This window comes from Triticum urartu, chromosome 7A (genome assembly GCF_056163025.1).
Source record: "Triticum urartu cultivar PI428250 chromosome 7A, HENAU_Tu73, whole genome shotgun sequence".
Taxonomy (NCBI): Eukaryota; Viridiplantae; Streptophyta; class Magnoliopsida; order Poales; family Poaceae; genus Triticum; species Triticum urartu.
The window spans coordinates 197,389,673-197,410,617 of NC_141879.1; positions in this window are offsets into that span (position 1 = coordinate 197,389,673).

Consider the following 20,945-nt stretch of genomic DNA (forward strand, 5'->3'; position numbering starts at 1 on the left):
TTCCTACCAATCTATCCCCCTATGAGCATGTGTGTAATACATTGTTTAGATAACTAATAGATTTTTTCAATAAGTATATGAGTTCTTTATGACTAATGTTGAGTCCATGGATTATACGCACTCTCACCCTTCCACCATTTCTAGCCTCTCTAATATCGCGCAACTTTCGCCGGTATCATACACCCACCATATACCTTCCTCAAAACAGACACCATACCTACCTATTATGGCATTTCCATAGCCATTCTGAGATATATTGCCATGCAACTTTCCACCGTTCTGTTATTATGACACGCTTGATCATTGTCATATTGCTTGCATGATCATGTAGTTTACATCGTATTTGTGGCAAAGCCACAATTCATAATTCTTCATACATGTCACTCATGCATCATTGCACATCCCGGTACACTGCCGGAGGCATTCACATAGAGTCATATTTTGTTCTAAGTATTGAGTTGTAATTCTTGAGTTGTAAGTGAATAAAGTGTTATGATCATCATTATTAGAGCATTGTCCCAATTGAGGAAAGGATGATGGAGACTATGATTCCCCCACAAGTCGGGATGAGACTCCAAACGAAAAAAAAGAGGCCAAAAAGAAAGAAGGCCCAGATAAAAAATGAGACAAAAAGAGAGAAGGGACAATGCTACTATCCATTTTCCACACTTGTGCTTCAAAGTAGCACCATGATCTTCATGATAGAGAGACACCTATGATATCACTTTCATATACTAGTGGGAATTTTTATTTATAGAACTTGGCTTGTATATTCAAATGATGGGCTTCCTCAAAATGCCCTAGGTCTTCATGAGCAAGCAAGTTGGATGCACACCCACTTAGTTTATTTTCTTGAGCTTTCATATGCTTATAGCTCTAGTGCATCGGTTGCATGGCAATCCCTACTCACTCACATTGATATCTATTAATGGGCATCTCCATAGCCCGTTGATACGCCTAGTTGATGTGAGACTATCTTCTCCTTTTTGTCTTCTCCACAACCACCATTCTATTCCACGTATAGTGCTATATCCATGGCTCACGCTCATATATTGCATGAAGATTGAAAAAGTTTGAGAACATCAAAAGTATGAAACAATTTCTTGGCTTGTCATCGGGGTTGTGCATGATTTAAATATTTTGTGTGGTGAAGATAGAGCATAGCCAGACTATATGATTTTGTAGGGATAACTTCCTTTGGCCATGTTATTTTGAGAATACATAGTTGCTTAGTTAGTATGCTTGAAGTATTATTATTTCTATGTCAATATTAAACTTTTATCTTGAATCTTTCGGATCTGAACATTCATGCCACAATAAAGAAAAATTACATTGAGAAATATGTTAGAAAGCATTCCACATCAAAAATTCTTCTTTTATCATTTACCTACTCGAGGACGAGCAGGAATTAAGCTTGGGGATGCTTGATATGTCTCCAACGTATCTATAAGTTTTGATTGCTCCATGCTATTATATTATCTATTTTGGATGTTAATGGGCTTTATTTTACACTTTTATATCATTTTTGGGACTAACCTACTAACCGAAGGCTCATCCCAAATTGCTGTTTTTTGCCTATTTTGGTGTTTCGAGTAAAAGGAATATCAAATGGTGTCCAAACGGAATGAAACCTTCGGGAACATGATTTTCTCAACAAACGTGATCCAGGAAACTTGGAGTGGGCGTCAAGAAACAACAGAGGAAGCCACGAGGCAGGGGGCGCGCCTTACCCCCCCCCCCCCCCCCCCCCCCCCGCTGGGCGCACCATCCACCCTCGTGGGCCCCCCGTTGCTCCACCAACGTGCTTCTTCCTCCTATATAAGTCCACATACCCCCAAACATCCAGGAGCACCACGAAAACCTAATTCCACCTCCGCAACCTTCTGTACCCGAGAGATCCCATCTTGGGGCCTTTTCCGGAGCTCCGCCGGAGGGGGCATTGATCACGGAGGGCCTCTACATCGACTCCATGGCCTCTCCGATGATGCGTGAGTAGTTTATTTTAGACCTACGGGTCCATAGTTATAAGCTAGATGGCTTCTTCTCTCTCTTTGGATCTCAATACAAAGTTCTCGATTCTCTTGGAGATCTATTCGATGTAATCTTCTTTTACGGTGTGTTTGTCGAGATCCGATGAATTGTGGGTTTATGATCCAGTTTATCTATGAACAATATTTGATTCTCCTCTGAATTCTTTTATGTATGATTGGTTTATCTTTGCAAGTCTCTTCGAATTATCAGTTTGGTTTGGCCAACTAGATTGATCTTTCTTGCAATGGGAGAAGTGCTTTGTTTTGGGTTCAATCTTGCGGTGTCCTTTCCAAGTGACAGCAGGGGCAACAAGGCACGTATTGTATTGTTGCCATCGAGGAGAAAAAAGATGGGTTTATATCATATTGCATGAGTTTATCCCTCTACATCATGCCATCTTCCTTAAAGCATTACTCTGTTCTTATGAACTTGATACTCTAGATGCATGCTGGATAGCGGTCGATGTGTGGAGTAATAGTAGTAGATGCAGAATCGTTTCGGTCTACTTGTCGCGGACGTGATGCCTATATACATGATCATACCTAGATATTCTCATAACTATGCTCAATTCTATCAATTTCTCAACAGTAATTCGTTTACCCACCATAATACGTATGCTCTTGAGAGAATCCACTAGTGAAACCTATGGCCCCCAGGTCTATCTTCCATCATATTAATCTTCCAATACTTAGTTATTTCTTTTGCATTTTATTTTACTTTGCATCTTTATCATAAAAATACCAAAAATATCATCTTATCATATCTATCAGATCTCACTCTCGTAAGTAACCGTGAAGGGCTTGACAACCCCTTTATCGCGTTGGTTGCGAGGTTCTTATTTGTTTGTGTAGGTGCGTGGGACTTGAGCGTGATCTCCTACTTGATTGATACCTTGGTTCTCAAAAACTGAGGGAAATACTTACGCTACTTTGCTGCATCACCCTTTCCACTTCAAGGGAAAACCAATGCAGTGCTCAAGAGGTAGCACACCACGGGTCGTTAATGGGCTAAGAGTTACAAAGGGCTTCATATGGGCCGAAAGACATCATGGGCCATACATGGGCCGGAAGTTACAACGGGATGGAATCATATTGGACGGCCCAGGTGATGCTACTGGGCCTAATTCTGACAGGCCATAATGGGTCATGAGTAAGTGGGCTGTAAATGGGCTATATGCAACAAGCCATTAACATGCTTTCCATGGTCCAGCCCGCTACCTTTTGACCAAGTCAAATGGGCCGGCCTTTTCACCGAAATGGGCCTCTATTGGGTCGTGCCATGTGTCGACGTATCATAGGTGCCTCTTGTCCAATGAGTGGATGACATCTGTCCCAATGCTGAGCCGACACGTGGATCCTCGGGCGAATGAGAATTTTACACGTGGAAAATCCCCATTGGTTGGGGCCGTTAACGGGTTATCGGATCCAAACCAGAACTCGCTAGCTTAACGGTGACCCATTACGGTGGATGCCAAGTGTCGGTTACCCTTGACGAAAACATTTCTATGACGCGCCATTTATCATCATTGAAGTGGACACTTCTGTTATGATAATTTTGGTATTGTCATGGAACACTTCTACGACAGCACAGGTATGACTATCTTGATTCTGTCATAAAATCATCATGGATGTACATGCATGACAAGAAACGTGACCTACTGTGACAAACATGTATCATCACAGAAGTGGTTGTTTTGTAGTGGGGGAGATTATCTCACTGCTCTCTATCCAACCTTACAATCCAATTGCCAGTGGAACAAGAGGTGATGATACCCTAGTGTATACACAGATTAAGATGATAAATATGCCATATATTTATTCAATGTATTTACTTGAAAATATCTACCTGACACCAGTCTCCAAATTTATTCAGATCACACTCACCATTTCTTGATCAGAGACATGTTACAAACCGGAGACTCTCTCGGCATCTCCAAGACGCAGGAGGCGGTGAAACATCCAATAGATGACCATAAGGCAAAAACTCTATAAAGAGACATAAAATATGTAACCCCTTTTTGTGCAGTGGCTTAAAATGGGATATTGTTTCAAGAGAGCACTTGTTACCAACTTTTTCATTTACAGGTGAGAGGGGGAATGTATAGACATGATAACATAGTGAACCTTATGTTCTACATAAAAGGTATAACTGCTCTCGCAATATGAGTTAAAGAATATTAGTTCTTCTTCAACACATGCCTGCCAAAGCTAGCCACACCTTTGATATGTCAAGAGGTTACAAGTTTCACCATTAGTCCATAATTTCTGGCTGCAACTATTGATCCAACTACTCGTCTATGTTGTCATACATAAGGGTGTGGATTTATTGAACTTTTGTTAATACATAGGAGTATATCTCAAGTGTCGATGTTCGACATACTCCGTGTGCAAGCATAAAGGGGGCCCACAATGTCCCTCTGAATCGTTAGGGGCTCCTATTTCTTCTAAACATGAATAATATGCAACAAGTCCATGCTCTGCATACTTAGAAGACCGTTGAGCCACTAATGATTTCTAAGGAAGCTTCAGAGCCCCTTCTTCATGTTGACACGGAAAGCAAATCAAACTTGAGCACTAGAGAAAAAAGTATTGCAGGAATTTTGACTCATGCGTAAACCCTAAAACCTACTTACAACATAATTAGGAGTTTAGGCTTAAGGGGATGATACGTCCATTTTGCATCATGCTTTTATATCGATATTTATTGCATTATGGGCTGTTATTACACATTATGTCACAATACTTATGCCTATTGTCTCTTATTTTACAAGGTTTGCACGAAGAGGGAGAACGCCAGCAGCTGGAATTCTAGGCTAGAAAAGGAGCAAATATTATAGACCTATTCTGCACAACTCCAAAAGTCCTGAAACTCCACAGAAGTCACTTTTGGAATATATAAAAAATAATGGGCAAAGAAAGCACCAGAGGGGGGCCACCCACCATCCACGAGGGTGGGGGCGCGCCCTACACCCTGGGCAGGCCCCCTATCTCGTGGCCCCCTAGCAGGCCTCTAGTGCCCATCCTTTGCTATATGAAGTCTTTTGCCCTGGAAAAAATCAGAAGGAAGCTTTCGGGACAAAGCGCTGCCGCCACAAGGCAGAACCTTGGCGGAACCAATCTAGGGCTCCGGCGGAGCTGTTCTGGCGGGGAAACATCCCTTCGGGAGGGGGAAATCATCACCATCGTCATCACCATTGATCCTCTCATCAAGAGGGGGTCAATCTCCATCAACATCTTCACCGGCACCATCTCCTCTCAAACCCTAGTTCATCTCTTGTATCCAATCTTTGTCTCAAAACCTCAGATTGGTACCTGTGGGTTGCTAGTAGTGTTGATTACTCCTTGTAGTTGATGCTAGTTGGTATACTTGGTGGAAGATCATATGTTCAGATCCTTTCTGAATATTAATACCCGTCTGATTATGAACATGAATATGATTTGTGAGTAGTTACGTTTGTTCCTGAGGACATGGGAGAAGTCTTGCTATAAGTAGTCATGTGAATTTGGTATTCGTTACTTATTTTGATGAGATGTATGTTGTCTCTCCTCTAGTGGTGTCATGTTAACGTCGACTACATGACACTTCACCATTGTTTGGGCCTAGGGTAAGACATTGGGAATTAATAAGTAGATGATGGGTTGCTAGAGTGACAGAAGCTTAAACCCTAGTTTATGCGTTGCTTCGTAAGGGGCTGATTTGGATCCATATGTTTCATGCTATGGTTAGGTTTACCTTAATACTTCTTCTGTAGTTGCGGATGCTTGCAAGAGGGGTTAATCATAAGTGGGATGCTTGTCCAAGTAAGGGCAGTACCCAAGCACCGGGCCACCCACATATCAAACTATCAAAGTACTGAACACGAATCATATGAGCGTGATGAAAACTAGCTTGACGATAATTCCCATGTGTCCTCGGGAGCGCTTTCCTTTATATAAGAGTTAGTCGAAGATTGTCCTTTTCTAAAAAAGGATTGGGCCACCTTGCTGCACCTTGTTTACTTTTGTTACTTGCTACCCGTTACAAATTACCTTATCACAAAACTATCTGTTACCGATAATTTCAGTGCTTGCGGAGAATACCTTACTGAAAATTGCTTATCATTTCCTTCTGCTCCTCGATGGGTTCGACACTCTTACTTATCGAAACGAATACGATAGATCCCCTATACTTGTGGGTTATCAAGACTCTTTTCTGGTGCCGTTGCCGGGGAGTGAAGCGCCTTTGGTAGGTGGAATTTGGTAAGGAAAATTGTATATAGTGTGCTGAAATTTACTGTCACTTGTTACTATGGAAAGTAATCCTTTGAGGGGCTTGTTTGTGGTATCTTCACCCCAACCAGTAGAAAAGAGTTGCTCCTCAACCTACTGAACCTACTAAAATTTTTTACTTTGAAATTCCTTCGGCTATGATAGAGAAACTACTAGCTAGTCCTTCTACAGGAGATGGAACATTGCATACCGATTTGCACCTAATCTATGTAGATGAAGTTTGTGGATTATTTAATCTTGCAGGTATGCCCGAGGATGTTATCAAGAAGAAGTTATTGCCTTTATCTTTGAAGGGAAAGGCATTGACATGGTTTAGGCTATGTGATGATATTGGATCATGGAACTACAACCGATTGAAATTGGAATTTCATCAGAAGGTTTATCCTATGCATCTAGTTCATCGTCATCGTAATTATATATATAATTTTTGGCCTCGCGAAGGAGAAAGCATCGCTCAAGCTTTGGGTGGGGGGCTTAAGTCAATGTTATATTGATGCCCCAATCATGAGCTCTCAAGAGAAATTATTATTCAAAATTTTTATGCTCGGCTTTCTCTCAATAATCGCTCCATGCTTGATACTTCTTGTACTGGATCTTTTATGATGAAGACTATTGAATTCAGATGAGATTTATTCGAACGAATTAAACGCAACTCTGAAGATTGGGAACTCGACGAAGGTAAGGAGTCAGGTATAACACCTAAGTTTGATTGTGTTAAATCTTTTATGGATACCGATGCTTTTCATGAATTTAGCACTAAATATGGACTTGACTCTGAGATAATAGCTTCTTTCTGTAAATCATATGCTACTCATGTTGATCTCCCTAAGGAGAAGTGGCTTAAATATCATCCTCCCATTGAAGTAAAAGTAGTTGAACCTATTAAAGTTTAAGAAAAGACTATCACCTATAATGTTGATCCTATTGTTCCTACCGCTTATATTGAGAAACCACCTTTCCCTGTTAGAATAAAGGATCATGGTAAAGCTTCAACTATGGTCAACAAAAGTAATATTATAACACCCAAACCCTCTAAGAAAATTAAAGTTGAACCTAGTATTGCTATGGTTAAAGATCTCTTGGTCGATAATATTGATGGACATGTTATTTACTTCTGTGATGAAGCTGCTAGAACTGCTAAACCCGATACTAAAGATAAACAAAGACCTGTTGTAGGCATGCCTGTTATTTCTGTTAAAATAGGATATCATTGCTATCATGGTTTATGTGATATGGGTGCTAGTGTGAGTGCAATACCTCATTCTTTATATGAAGAAGTTATGCATGTTATTGCACCTGCTGAGTTAGAATGTATTGACGTTACAATTAAGCTTGCCAATAGAGATACTATTAAACATACATCATCCAGAATACAATCAAGGTCCGACTATGGAACCAAAATAAAAGAAGACAATCCCAAATGCTAGATCCCCGATCGTCCCAACTGGGCACACCTACTGATCATCCGGAAAAGACACAAAAATAGCGACTAAGATCTTCATCGAGCTCCCACTTGAGCTCGGTTGCGCCACCTGCACTGGTATCATCGGCACCTGCAACTATTTGGAAGTATGTGTGAGTCACGAGGACTCAGCAATCTCACACCCACAAAATCAAGACTATTTAAGCTTATGGGTAGGATAAGGTAATGAGGTGGAGCTGTAGCAAGCACTAAGCAAAATGGTGTCTAACACACGCAAATAAGAGCGAGAAGAGAAGCAAGGGAACGGTCATGAAACTAGAAGTGATCAAGAAGTGATCCTGAAACTACTTACGCACAAACATAACACAAGAACCGTGTTCACTTCCCGGACTCCGCCGAAAAGAGACCATCACGGCTACACACGCGGTTGATGCATTTTAACCGGATATTAACAAGTGGCAAGTTCTCTACAACCGGATATTAACAAATTCCCATCTGTCACATAACCGCGGGCACGGCTCTTGAAAGTTTAGACCCTACAGGGGTGTTCCAACTTAGCCCATAACAAGCTCTCACGATCAATGAAGGATATTCCTTCTCTCGGAAAGACCCGATCAGTCTCGGAATCCCGGTTACAAGAAATTTCGAGAATGGTAAAACAGGACCAGCAAAGCCTCCCGATGTGCCGACAATCCCGATAGGAGCTGCACATATCTCGTTCTTAGGGCAACACCGGATAGGTCAAGCTACTAGTAAAACCAGCCCTCAAGTTGCCCCGAGGTGGCCCCGCAGGCTGCCCGGTTCGGACCAACACTTAGAGAAGCACTGGCCCGGGGGGTTAAAATAAAGATGACCCTTGGGTTGGCCGACCCAAGGGAAGGGTAATAGGTGGTTATGAAAATGTAAAACCAAGGTTGGGCCTTGCTGGAGGAGTTTTATTCAAAGCGAACTGTCAAGGGGTTCCCATAACACCCAACCGCGTAAGGAACGCAAAATCAACGAACATAACACCGGTATGACGGAAACTAAGGCGACAAGAGTGGAACAAAACACCAGGAATAAGGCCGAGCCTTCCACCCTTTACCAAGTATATAGATGCATTAATTAAATAAGAGATATTGTGATATCCCAATATGTCCATGTTCCAACATGGAACAAACTTCAGCTTCACCTGCAACTAGCAATGCTATAAGAAGGGCTGAGCAAAAGCGGTAACTTAGCCAAACAATGGTTTGCTAGGATGGTTGAAAAAGGTTAGAGGCTATCATGGTAGTTTGGGAGGCTTGATAAACAAGTGGTAGGTAGCGCGACATAGCGGTAGAGCGAACAACTAGCAAGCAAAGATAGAAGTGATTTCAAGGGTATGGTCATCTTGCCTAAGATCCCGCAAGGAAGAAGAATGAGTCCATGAAGATGAGAAACGGACGTAGTCGAGCGGATCCTCACAACTCCGGAATGAAACCGAAGCTAATGAGAGAAGCAACCCGGAAAGAAGCAAGCAACATAGTAAACAACCAAGCATAAACATGGCATGATGCACAACCAAGGATGATGCATGTCCGGTTTAATGAGGCATGGCATGGCAATATGCACAAAAATACTACAAATTAAGTCGAGCATATTGACGAAACACCACATTCCATTATTTAGTTCACTCTCATTTATGTACCCAACAATATTAAATGTTATTAAACATGGTGAGGGGTGAAGCACAACAAAGCTACCTATCTAGGCAAGTTTAAATGAGGCCGGAAACAACGAACAGCAATTCCGGTAAATCCCCATATGCATTTAGCAATTAGCTATTGTCATGCCCTAAACATAATTTTAGAGTTATTAAACATGCAAAGTAAGTACATCATGTTAAACTAGGCATTTTTCTACCCCAATTACGTATGAAGTTTATTTAAATCCGAGCTTTCATATAAGGTTTGTTTAATTCTGATGCACGGTTTGTGAGATATGATATGCATGAAGTTAAGGGTCTAATCTGCAAAACTGGCGTTCTCTGGAATAATAGAAAAATTCGCAGCAGGAAAAAAACACATCGGGCCGAAACTTGCTGGCCCAACAGGAAGAGGGGATCTGGTGGGGCTGCTCACATCGGGCCTTGGCCCAGCTGGTGGAGAGGCCTCGTAGGCCTGGCGCGGCCTTGGCGCTGCTGGGCTGATGCGGGGAAGCGGCTGTGGCCTAGCGAGGCAGCAGGCACGTGGCCCGGTTAGGTCAACGGCAAGGAGGAGAGACCAGTTCGGGGCGAAGCAGTCAGCGGCGAACGGGAGGTGGTCTAGGCACGTGGAGAGGAAGCGGTCAACGCGAGCGCTCCCCTCGCTAGCTTGATGCAACGAAGCAGAGGGCGCAGCAGGGGACTTGGCAAAGGAGGGAGGTTCAGGCGGCGATGGACTTGGCGGCGGGGACGGCCGGACAAGGGACTTAGCGCAGCTGGCCGTGGGGACGCGAGGACGGGGCAGAGTCTGGCCGGCGGCGGCGGATGCAGGCCCGGTCTAAGCGGGCACGGCAGCAAGGGCCCTGGATGGCGGCTTGACTCCGGCGAAAACCGGCAGCGACAGCGAGGCCTTGAGGTGGAGCAGAGGCAAACCATGCAGCAGTGGTGCCCCATGGGATGGCGGGGTGGTGGGGTCATCGGCGCTCGAGAGATGGATCCGGGCAGCGGGACTTGGGGCTCCATGGCCACGGCGAGGTTCCTACAGCTGGAGATCACCGGCAGGGCGGGCTCGCCGGCACGGCGTGAGGAGACTCAGGAGGCCCTCTCCATGGGTGCTCAGGCAAAGGAGGAGCACGACATAGGGGCTTCGGGTGATCAATGGCGCGAGGAGACTAGGCCGAGCTCTCCTGCTCGGGGCCTTGGGCAGGTGCACAACGGGCTCACGGGGATGGGGCGGCGCTACAGCCATCTGACAAGCATGGGCGTGTCCGGCCGGTTGGATGGACGCCTGCGGGATGGATCTGAGGCAGAGAGGCTACTGAATGGTGGGATGGGAAAACGAGGAGAAGGCAGATTGGTGGATTGTATCGGGGGCTTGGGCAGGATCCCGAGAAGAACGGGAGACCAATGAGGACGGTGGCGGGTGAAGAAAAAGAGGGAGTTGGTCTAGGGTTAGGTAGGTTTACACTGATTATATAGTAGGTGAGTTTTAGTTAGGGGCTAATCTGGTCCATCCGATCGTAATCAGGCGGTGAGAATAGATAGCTTAGGGGAGACTAAACAAGAGCCGATGATATTTTAGGGATGTTTGGGGATGATCCGAATCCAACAATGACGACTGCCCGGATCGGTTCCGGGACAGCTTTTGGACGCGCGCGCGAGGAGGGCCGTGGGCTGACGGGAGAGGTTAGGTTGTCCTGGCGGTAGGTAGTGGACTGTGTAGACAGTCTAGGGAGGAAAGAGAGGGAAAGCCCGGCAACGGTTTTTGGAGACCGAAAACGTCCGATGATTGGCCGACTATAATGCCGCTATATGTTTAACGGTTGGGCTATCAAACGTGCTCCGAATGCGACGGAACTTGACAGGCAGTCTATCTACACTATAATAAGACCACACGCCAACTTTCATCCCATTTAGAGAACATTTTCCGGCCACTTATAAAATAATATTTCAGAGGTGCCGCGGGCGCGTGCAAGTGTGTCTGGGCTCAGAATGGACAATAGAGAGAACTGGGGGAACCCGGACGGATGCAAGTTTTGAAAACATGATGATGCAATGCACATGATGACATGGCAAGATGCAATACGCAAGCGAATGACAAACGAGTGAAACCATGAACCTTGAGAGATTGAACAAATTGAAAGAAAGAAAAGAACAAAAATGAACAAAGTTGAAAACACTCCGTTAGAAAAGAGGAACAAGGAACATTACTAGAACCTTGTAGGTTGAAAGACATAAGAAAAAGGGTGCAATGGATAAGAAGTACATGCAAGCACTCCGGTTGAAACGAGATGTACAAGGAACAATAAAGATCAATTACGACAACACCCCGGTTGGAAATGGAAGGCATAGAATATGAACTTGGCAAAAATGAAAGCACTTGGACAAGACTCCGGTTAGAAGAGGAATGATATTCACAACACTCCATTTAAAACAAGATAGAGAAGGAATACAATTGATATAATTTGGAGAGCACTCCGACGGTAAATGGAAGGAATAGAAGATGAGCTTGACAAGATGAGAAGATACTTGATGAAATCAACAACACACTACCTCTAGAACTATTGAAAGAATGGCACAAGGGGCAAGAAAGATTTCAGACGGCACTCCGGTTGAGAAGGAGGCAAAACTTGATAAGATGAGCGACACTCCGGTGGAATGGATAAGCAAAAGGAAAGAACATGATCTTTGACAAAAATGGGATGATGGGTGAAGAGAGCAACATCACTATGCCTCCGGAACGAAAGAATAGAAGTTGAATCATTGGAAAGGAAAGAATTGAGAAGAAAATGACAACTTCTGCCACAAATGAGCTCGGAAAACACCCTTCCAAGAAGGTTATAACCGAGTTGTTGGAAAACCAACAACGAAAAGAACAAGATTGTAGTGGGCTTATGGGGAACATCTCCAAAACTATGAGGTGAAATTCTGCCACTAATGAAAACAATAGATTGGATTGATATCAACAAGGAGACGAGAAACTTATTTCACCGGGAGGATAAATGAAGAACTTGGGTCATTTATAAGCACCATAAATAGCTACAATCCTTAGGGAAAGCTTTAGGTGAAATATAACCCAATATAACTCCAATGAAGAGATTGATGGATTGAAAAGATGTCTTGAGCGAAGAGAAAATGATGGATTTAGATATGTCACTCTTGAGAACTTGTGAATCATGAAACACGAAGGGAAATTATCAACAATGACATAACACCACCTCAAAAGATAAGAAAGAAAGAATTGCACTTCGGAATGCAAGATGAAGAATGCTTGAACTCCTCAAAACAAGACATGTGTTGAACACCATGTTTATTTGAGAGTATAGCTTGGCGGATCTTAACTTTGAGAGAAATCTTGAGGACAATGAAAGAATGAAAGGAATCCTTGACGAACCACGATGTAAAGCCTCCATGAAGAACTCCGGTAATAAAAGAATGATCAAAAAGAAGTGAAGGATGAAAAGAATAAGATTGAAGCCTTGCAATGATTAGATGGAGCTTTGAAATGATATAATTGAAAGAGCTTGGAACTCCGGGAACTAAAAGATGAAGCATCTTGAACCGAGAAATTGATATCACAAACAAACTCCGGTAGAAAAGAATTAAACACTTGGAAGAAGCTAGAATAAGAATTATGTTATGTGTATCCTTCACCAATTTAAACTGATGAGAAGCAACGGATTTGGCATACTACTTATTCTCGTAGAAAGGATTGAGATAGATATAGCGCAAACTTAGGAAGGTCTTCAATGAATCACCGGTAGGATTAGGAAAGAATGAATGAATTGATATGACAATGAAGGAAGAGAATTCTTGAACGAACCACCATGAGAGTTGAAAATGAAAGTAGCAAAGGCACAATTCACCGAGAAGAATTGGAAAAAACAAAAGAAGATACTTGACAGAATTTAGATACATGAGAACGAAGAGATCATGAACTGATTAGAGGATATTTAGACGATGCACCGGTAAGATTTGGAGAACGAGAGCTGAAAGCTGGAATGAACAATTCTGAGATGAAGTGCTTCGAAGAATCAAACTGAAAAGACTCCTGAATTGCTCCGGATGGGTGAAAAGAATTCTCACAATCGAAAACAATTATGAGAGGATGGCATAACGCTAGAACTTTGCATCTTCAAGAGAACGGACCAAGATTTAAGATAAAATCTTCTTCGGCCTTCAAAATTCAAGAATGACGACGAGAAACACCATCATGAATTATTGAGGCACTCCGGAATGAAAAATTAGAAAGGTTGAACCAACGATGAAAAAAATTGAAAGATCTTGGAGAAAGACATATGACTGATGATAATTCATTCTTACGTCAAACTTGGAAAAGAATTTGATGGTAACCCCGGGAAAATAAAAGAGTCAGGTAAGATCCTGGAAAAAGACATGTGGGTTAGGGCCCACTCAAAAGATACATTGTTGAATGATTTAAAAGAGAGATTGCACTGGTTGATTTAAATGGCTTGAATGAGATAACAATCTCAAAATAGGTTGAACGGATTAGAAATGAAAACACGAATCTCCTGAGATATCTTCAGCACTCCGGAACAATTGAATAGCGAGAAATGGATGATTAAGAGGTGCACCGATATGAGAAAACATTTGAAATGAGGACAGGATATGATCGACAAAGCTTGACTTGAATCCACCGGAGAAGAAAAAACAAACAAAGAATAATAGACTTGAAGCTCCATTAGAATCTTCCTGAGAATCACCGGATAAGAACATTGACGGAAAAGAATGGAGAGACTTCCCAACAATAAAAAGATACTGGATTAACAAATCTGAGTCTTTGAATAAAAGTGTGGGAGGGCAGGAAAACAAAGGCAACTTAGGGACGGATGAAACGAACAACGTTTTGGAAAGCTGAGAAGTGATCTTGCGAATGTTGAAATGATCGGATCCACTTGAAGAGAAACACGCCGGTTGGAAAAGAATTGGCATGACCATCTCGATGATCAAGAAGGATTAATACTCCCACAAAAATATGAGAACACCGCTCATTAAGAAGCATGGAATCAACATTTGACTTCGAAGCAAACTCGAATACCACAACTCAAAACAAAACAAAGGATTTGGCTTGCAGGATAAGCCAGAACAAACATATGATAGACCCCATATCGTATCATGTGTCTGTTGGAAAGATATTCTAGGAGCTACTTGAATTCCCACTTATAAACTCCTGAAACTTTCTGGTTATGCAATCAGGTGTTGGGGATACAGGGGAAGCATAATATCTCACCCAAACTAACAATTCCTACATCCAGTTGTATCCATCCTTCAACACATAACCAAGAAACCTTCGGAAATCGTGTACCTCAACCTTCAAAAAGCATCTGTTATACGAGTTATGGCAATACTCCTAAATTCCCGCCCCAGTACTGGGTGGCGTCGAGGTTATCTCACCAACAACTGCATAGAAGAGATTTTCGATGTCAGCTAAACTTAGGTATTCCAGAACTGCAACGATAAAATTGTGACGACAACACCTCGGAGCACAACTCCCTGGGACACTGCCACAACCCCTAAATGTTAGGAGGCACCAAGAACAATGTACTCATCACAAAACTATCGGAACGGTTCCAAGATACCCGCGTGATCCTAAAACAATTCATGAAATTTGAGGAGAGAGAAGTCAAAACTTCTACGTCAGGAGGCCTCACCAGAGCGACGAAGGGACTGAGGAGTAAAAAGAATCCTACTCTCTGATATATATAATCCTAAGACTCAAAACATTTTGTTCTAGACTCAACAACGTCAGCGATTCGATCAAGCAGGGGGCTCCTAAGTCGGGGATGGCTCTAATTACCAACTTGTAACACCCACAATGCGGCTATATCTCCCACATGTCGAGGCATGACTTAGAGGCATAGCCGCATGGTAGTTTTGTCGCAAGAGGGGTAATCTTCACACAACTCCATGTATTGAATAAGAAAGGGATAAGGAGTTGGCTTACAATAGCCACTTCACACAAATAACAAGTTAAACATACATCATCCAGAATACAATCAAGGTCCGACTAAGGAACCAAAATAAAAAAAGACAACCCCAAATGCTAGATCCCTGACCGTCCCAACTGGGCACCACCACTGATCATCCGGAAAAGACACAAAAACAATGACTAAGATCTTCATCGAGCTGCCACTTGAGCTCGGTTGCGCCACCTGCACTGGTGTCATCAGCACCTATAACTGTTTGGAAGTATCTGTGAGTCACGAGGACTCAGCAATCTCACACCTGCGAAATCAAGACTATTTAAGCTTATGGGTAGGATAAGGTAATGAGGTGGAGCTGCAGCAAGCACTAAGAAAAATGGTGGCTAACATACGCAAATAAGAGCGAGAAGAGAAGCAAGGCAACGGTCGTGAAACTAGAAGTGATCCTGAAACTACATACGCACAAACATAACACAAGAACCGTGTTCACTTCCCGGACTCCGCCAAAAAGAGACCATCATGGCTACACACGCAGTTGATGCATTTTAATTAAGTCAATTGTCAATTTCTCTACAACCGGATATTCACAAATTCCCATCTGTCACATAACCGCGGGCAAGGCTCTCGAAAGTTTAGACCCTACAGGGGTGTCCCAACTTAGCCCATCACAAGCTCTCATGGTCAATGAAGGATATTCCTTCTCCCGGAAATACCCGATCAGTCTCGGAATCCCAGTTACAAGACATTTCGACAATGGTAAAACAAGACCAGCAAAGCTGCCCGATGTGCCAACAATCCCGATAGGAGCTGCACATATCTCGTTCTCAGGGCAACACCGGATAGGTCAAGCTACTAGTAAAATCAGCCCTCAAGTTGCCCCGAGGTGGCCCCGCAGGCTGCCCGGTTCGGACCAACACTTAGAGAAGCACTGGCCCGGTGGGTTAAAATAAAGATGACCCTCGGGTTGGCCGACCCAAGGGAAGGGTAATAGGTGGTTAGGCAAATGTAAAACCAATGTTGGGCCTTGCTGGAGGAGTTTTATTCAAAGTGAACTGTCAAGGGGTTCCCATAACACCCAACTGCGTAAGGAATGCAAAATCAAGGAACATAACACCGGTATGACGGAAATTAAGGCGGCAAGAGTGGAACAGAACACCAGGCATAAGGCCGAACCTTCCACCCTTTACCAAGTATAGAGATGCATTAATTAAATAAGGGATATTGTGATATCCCAACATGTCCATGTTCCAACATGGAACAAACTTCAGCTTCACCTGCAACTAGCAACGCTATAAGAAGGGCTGAGCAAAAGCGGTAACTTAGCCAAACAACGGTTTGCTAGGATGGTTGAAAAAGGTTAGAGGCTATCATGGCAGTTTGGGAGGCTTGATAAACAAGTGGTAGGTAGCGCGACATAGCGGTAGAGTGAACAACTAGCAAGCAAAGATAGAAGTGATTTCGAGGGTATGGTCATCTTGCCTAAGATCCCGCAAGGAAGAAGAACGATTCCATGAAGAAGAGAAACGGACGTAGTCGAACGGATCCTCACAACTCCGGAACGAAACCGAAGCTAAGGAGAGAAGCAACCCGGAAAGAAGCAAGCAACATAGTAAACAACCAAGCATAAACATGGCATGATGCACAACCAAGGATGATGCATGTCCGGTTTAATGAGGCATGGCATGGCAATATGCACAAAAATACTACAAATTAAGTCGAGCATATTGACGAAACACCACATTCCATTATTTAGTTCACTCTCGTTTATGTACCCAACAATATTAAATGTTATTAAACATGGCGAGGGGTGAAGCACAACAATACTACCTATCTAGGCAAGTTTAAATGAGGCCGGAAACAACAAACAACAATTCCGGTAAATCCCCATATGCATTTAGCAATTACCTATTGTCCTGCCCTAAACATAATTTTAGAGTTGTTAAACATGCAAAGTAAGTACATCATGTTAAACTAGGCACTTTTCTACCCCAATTACATATAAAGTTTATTTAAATCCGAGCTACGGTTATTTAGTTATGAAATAAAGCATTTTAGCATGGCATATGAGCAAATTTAATCAAACAACATTTTAAACATGGATGAAAGTTGGATATAATGAAACTAGACAAGATTCTAAGCATTTTTCATATAAGGTTTGTTTAATTCCGATGCACGGTTTGTGAGATATGATATGCATGAAGTTAAGGGTCTAATCTGCAAAACTGGCGTTCTCTGGAATAATAGAAAGATTCGCAGCAGGAAAAAAACACATCGGGCCGAAACTTGCTGGCCCAACAGGAAGAGGGGATCTGGAAGGGCTGTTCACATCAGGCCTTGGCCCGGCTGGTGGAGAGGCCTCGTAGGCCTAGCGTGGCCTTGGCTCTGCTGGGCTGACGCGGGGAAGCGGCTGTGGCCTGGCGAGGCAGCAGGCCTGTCGGGGATATACCACGCGGTATGACCTGGCCGGATATATGACCCGGCTAGGACTTGGCGTTTCATTGGTAACCCGCCGGAGGATTAGCGACTTACGAGTCTAGCGGTTCACTGGTCTGACGACTCACGAGCCTGGCGACTCACGGATGGCCTCGACGGCGGGTCAGATAAAGGACTAGGCCCAAGGCCCAGAAGGTCGGCTCATATTATGGTGGGCCGGCTTAAGAGGAAAGTGTAAGTAATGTTCCCTTACAAAGGAAGCAAGACTAGAACTCCACTTGTAATTGAGTAATCCTAATCCTACTAGGACTAGTCATGTAACCCGCCCCTTCAACGTATATAAGGAGGGGCAGGGCTCCCTAAGAGGGACAAGCAAGAAACAATCTCTAGGGCTAGACGTAATGGGGGAGCCGGCTTATGCGGTGACTCTCTCATGAGCATAATGAGATCTAGCCACAAACAGCACGTAGGGCTATTACCGGATGATGTTTCCCAGGGCCCGAAGCTGTCTAAATCCTTGTCTTGTGTTGCATCTCTCAATTCCGCTCAACCCCTCTCAAGCTACTACAAAGATGTGTTGGCCTTACGACTAAGTCCTCACACTAGGACATCTGCCATGACAATTCCACGACAATTGGCCCCCACCGTGGGGCCTGCGCACGGTGGTGTTGAGTTCTTGGAGGGAGCTCTTCAAAGGATCAAGAAATTCGCGATCGGCCCGATCAAGAAGGACCGGTGTGAAAGTACATCAACTACGAGTTCATTAATCAACATTGAAAGGTCAAAGAAAGTAACTTCAGCGGCGACCACGATGACGTGAACAAGTTTTGAGTCCGATGGGATCTAGGGTTTGGTGTTACAATAGCCGGTTATCGCTGATGCCACGCGATCCGTCGAATCCATTGAAGGTTTTTTTTTGCTGCTACAGTTGCCAGTCACCGAGGCTGACAGGAATTGGACTGCAAACGCCATACGCCGCGTCAGATCAATCTGCATCAACACGCGTGTATTAAAGACCCAGGACAATCCCTGAGGCAATGTTATTACAGTACTACTCTACGGCTACTATTCCTGTAAAAGGTCCACTGAGTATTTGAGTGCAGACCATGTAAAAGCTCAGATTTTAAGGAGAAGTACTCTGTCCAACAAGCAACTATTACCAGTACGTGGAGCTGTTGGTGGTTTAGTTTTCCAATTACCAAAAGAAGAAGAGGAAAGAAGACCGCAACTTGGAGGAGGACACGGACGTGAGTCAATGGATCCAGTCACGACCCGGAAGCGGACGTCTCCGCCGACTAGGGCTCCACCGTTGACTCACCTCTGCCGCAGCTCGCGACGACAGCCGCACCGAGCTGGTTTGGGCCTACGCTTCGCGGACGCAAGCTATCACTTCTGTCACATTTCGCCACGTAAGCCGCAGCTGCACCAAGCCGGCCTCACCTTCAATTCCATGCTGCCGTGTCGACCCGCGCGGCTGCTACGTCTTGAGCTTGCGTTGGTTTTCCCTGAAGAGGAAGGGATGATGCAGCAGAGTAGAGTAAGTATTTCCCTCAGTTTTTGAGAACCAAAGTATCAATCCAGTAGGAGCCCACACTCAAGTCCCTCGTACCTGCACAAAGCGATAGCTACCCGCAACCAACGCGATTCGGGGTTGTCAAGCCCTTCACGGTCACTTACAAGAGTGAGATCTGATAGATAGAATATTTTTGGTATTTTTGATATAAAGATGCAAAGTAAAAAGTAAAAGCAAAGTAAATAGCAAAACAAGATTAAAATGATGGAGATTGATATGATGAGAATAGACCGGGGGGCCATAGGTTTCACTAGTGGCTTCTCTTGAGAGCATAAGTTTTCTATGGTGGGTGAACAAATTACTGTTGAGCAATTGACAGAATTGAGCATAGTTATGAGAATATCTAGGCATGATCATGTATATAGGCATCACGTCCGTGACAAGTAGATCGAAACAATTCTGCATCTACTACTATTACTCCACTCATCGACCGCTATCCAGCATGCATCTAGAGTATTAAGTTAAAAACAGAGTAACGCTTTAAGCAAGATGACATGATGTAGAAAGAACGCCGCAAGATCGAACCCAAAGCTAAGCACTTCTCCCATGGCAAGAACTACCAATCTAGTTGGCCAAACCAAACGGATAATTCGAAGAGACTTGCAAAGATAACCAATCATACATAAAAGAATTCGGAGAAGATTCAAATATTCTTCATAGATAGACTTGATCATAAACCCACAATTCATCGGTCTCAACAAACACACCGCAAAAGAAGAAGATTACATCTAATAGATCTCCACAAGAGAGGGGGAGAACATTGTATTGAGATCCAAAGAGAGAGAAGAAGCCATCTAGCTACTAACTATGGACCCGAAGGTCTGAGGTAAACTACTCACACTTCATCGGAGGGGCTATGATGATGTAGAAGCCCTCCGTGATAACAGCCCTCTCCGGCGGAGCTCCGGAACAGGCCCCAAGATGGGATCTCGTGGATACAGAAAGTTGCGGCGGTGGAATTAGGTTTTTGGCTCCTGTTCTGATCGTTTGGGGTACATGGGTATATATAGGAGGAAGGAGTACGTCGGTGGAGCACTGAGGGGCCCACGAGGTAGGGGGGCGCGCCCTGTAGGGGGGCGCGCCCCCTACCCTCGTGACCGCCTCCGGTACTTCTTGGAGTAGGGTCCAAGTCTCCTGGGTCTTATCCGAGAAGGAAATCACGTTCCAAAAAGGATTTTTCTGTTTGGACTCCGTTTGATATTTCGTTTCTTCGAAACACTGAAATGGGCAAAAAAACAGCAATTCTGGGCTGGGCCTCCGGTTAATAGGTTAGTCCCAAAAAATATAAAAGTGGAAAATAAAGCCCAATATAGTCCAAAACAGTAGATAATATAGCATGGAGCAATCAAAAATTATAGATACGTTGGAGACATATCAGGCATCCCCAAGCTTAATTCTTGCTCGTCCTCGAGTAGGTAAATGATAAAAAGAGAATTTTTGATGCGGAGTGCTACTTGGCATAATTTCAATGCAAAATTTCTTAATTGTGGTATGGATATTCAGATTAGAAAGATTCAAGACAAAAGTTCATATCGACATAAAGAATAATAACACTTCAAGCATACTAATAAAGTAATTATGTCTTCTCAAAATAACATGGCCAAAAAAA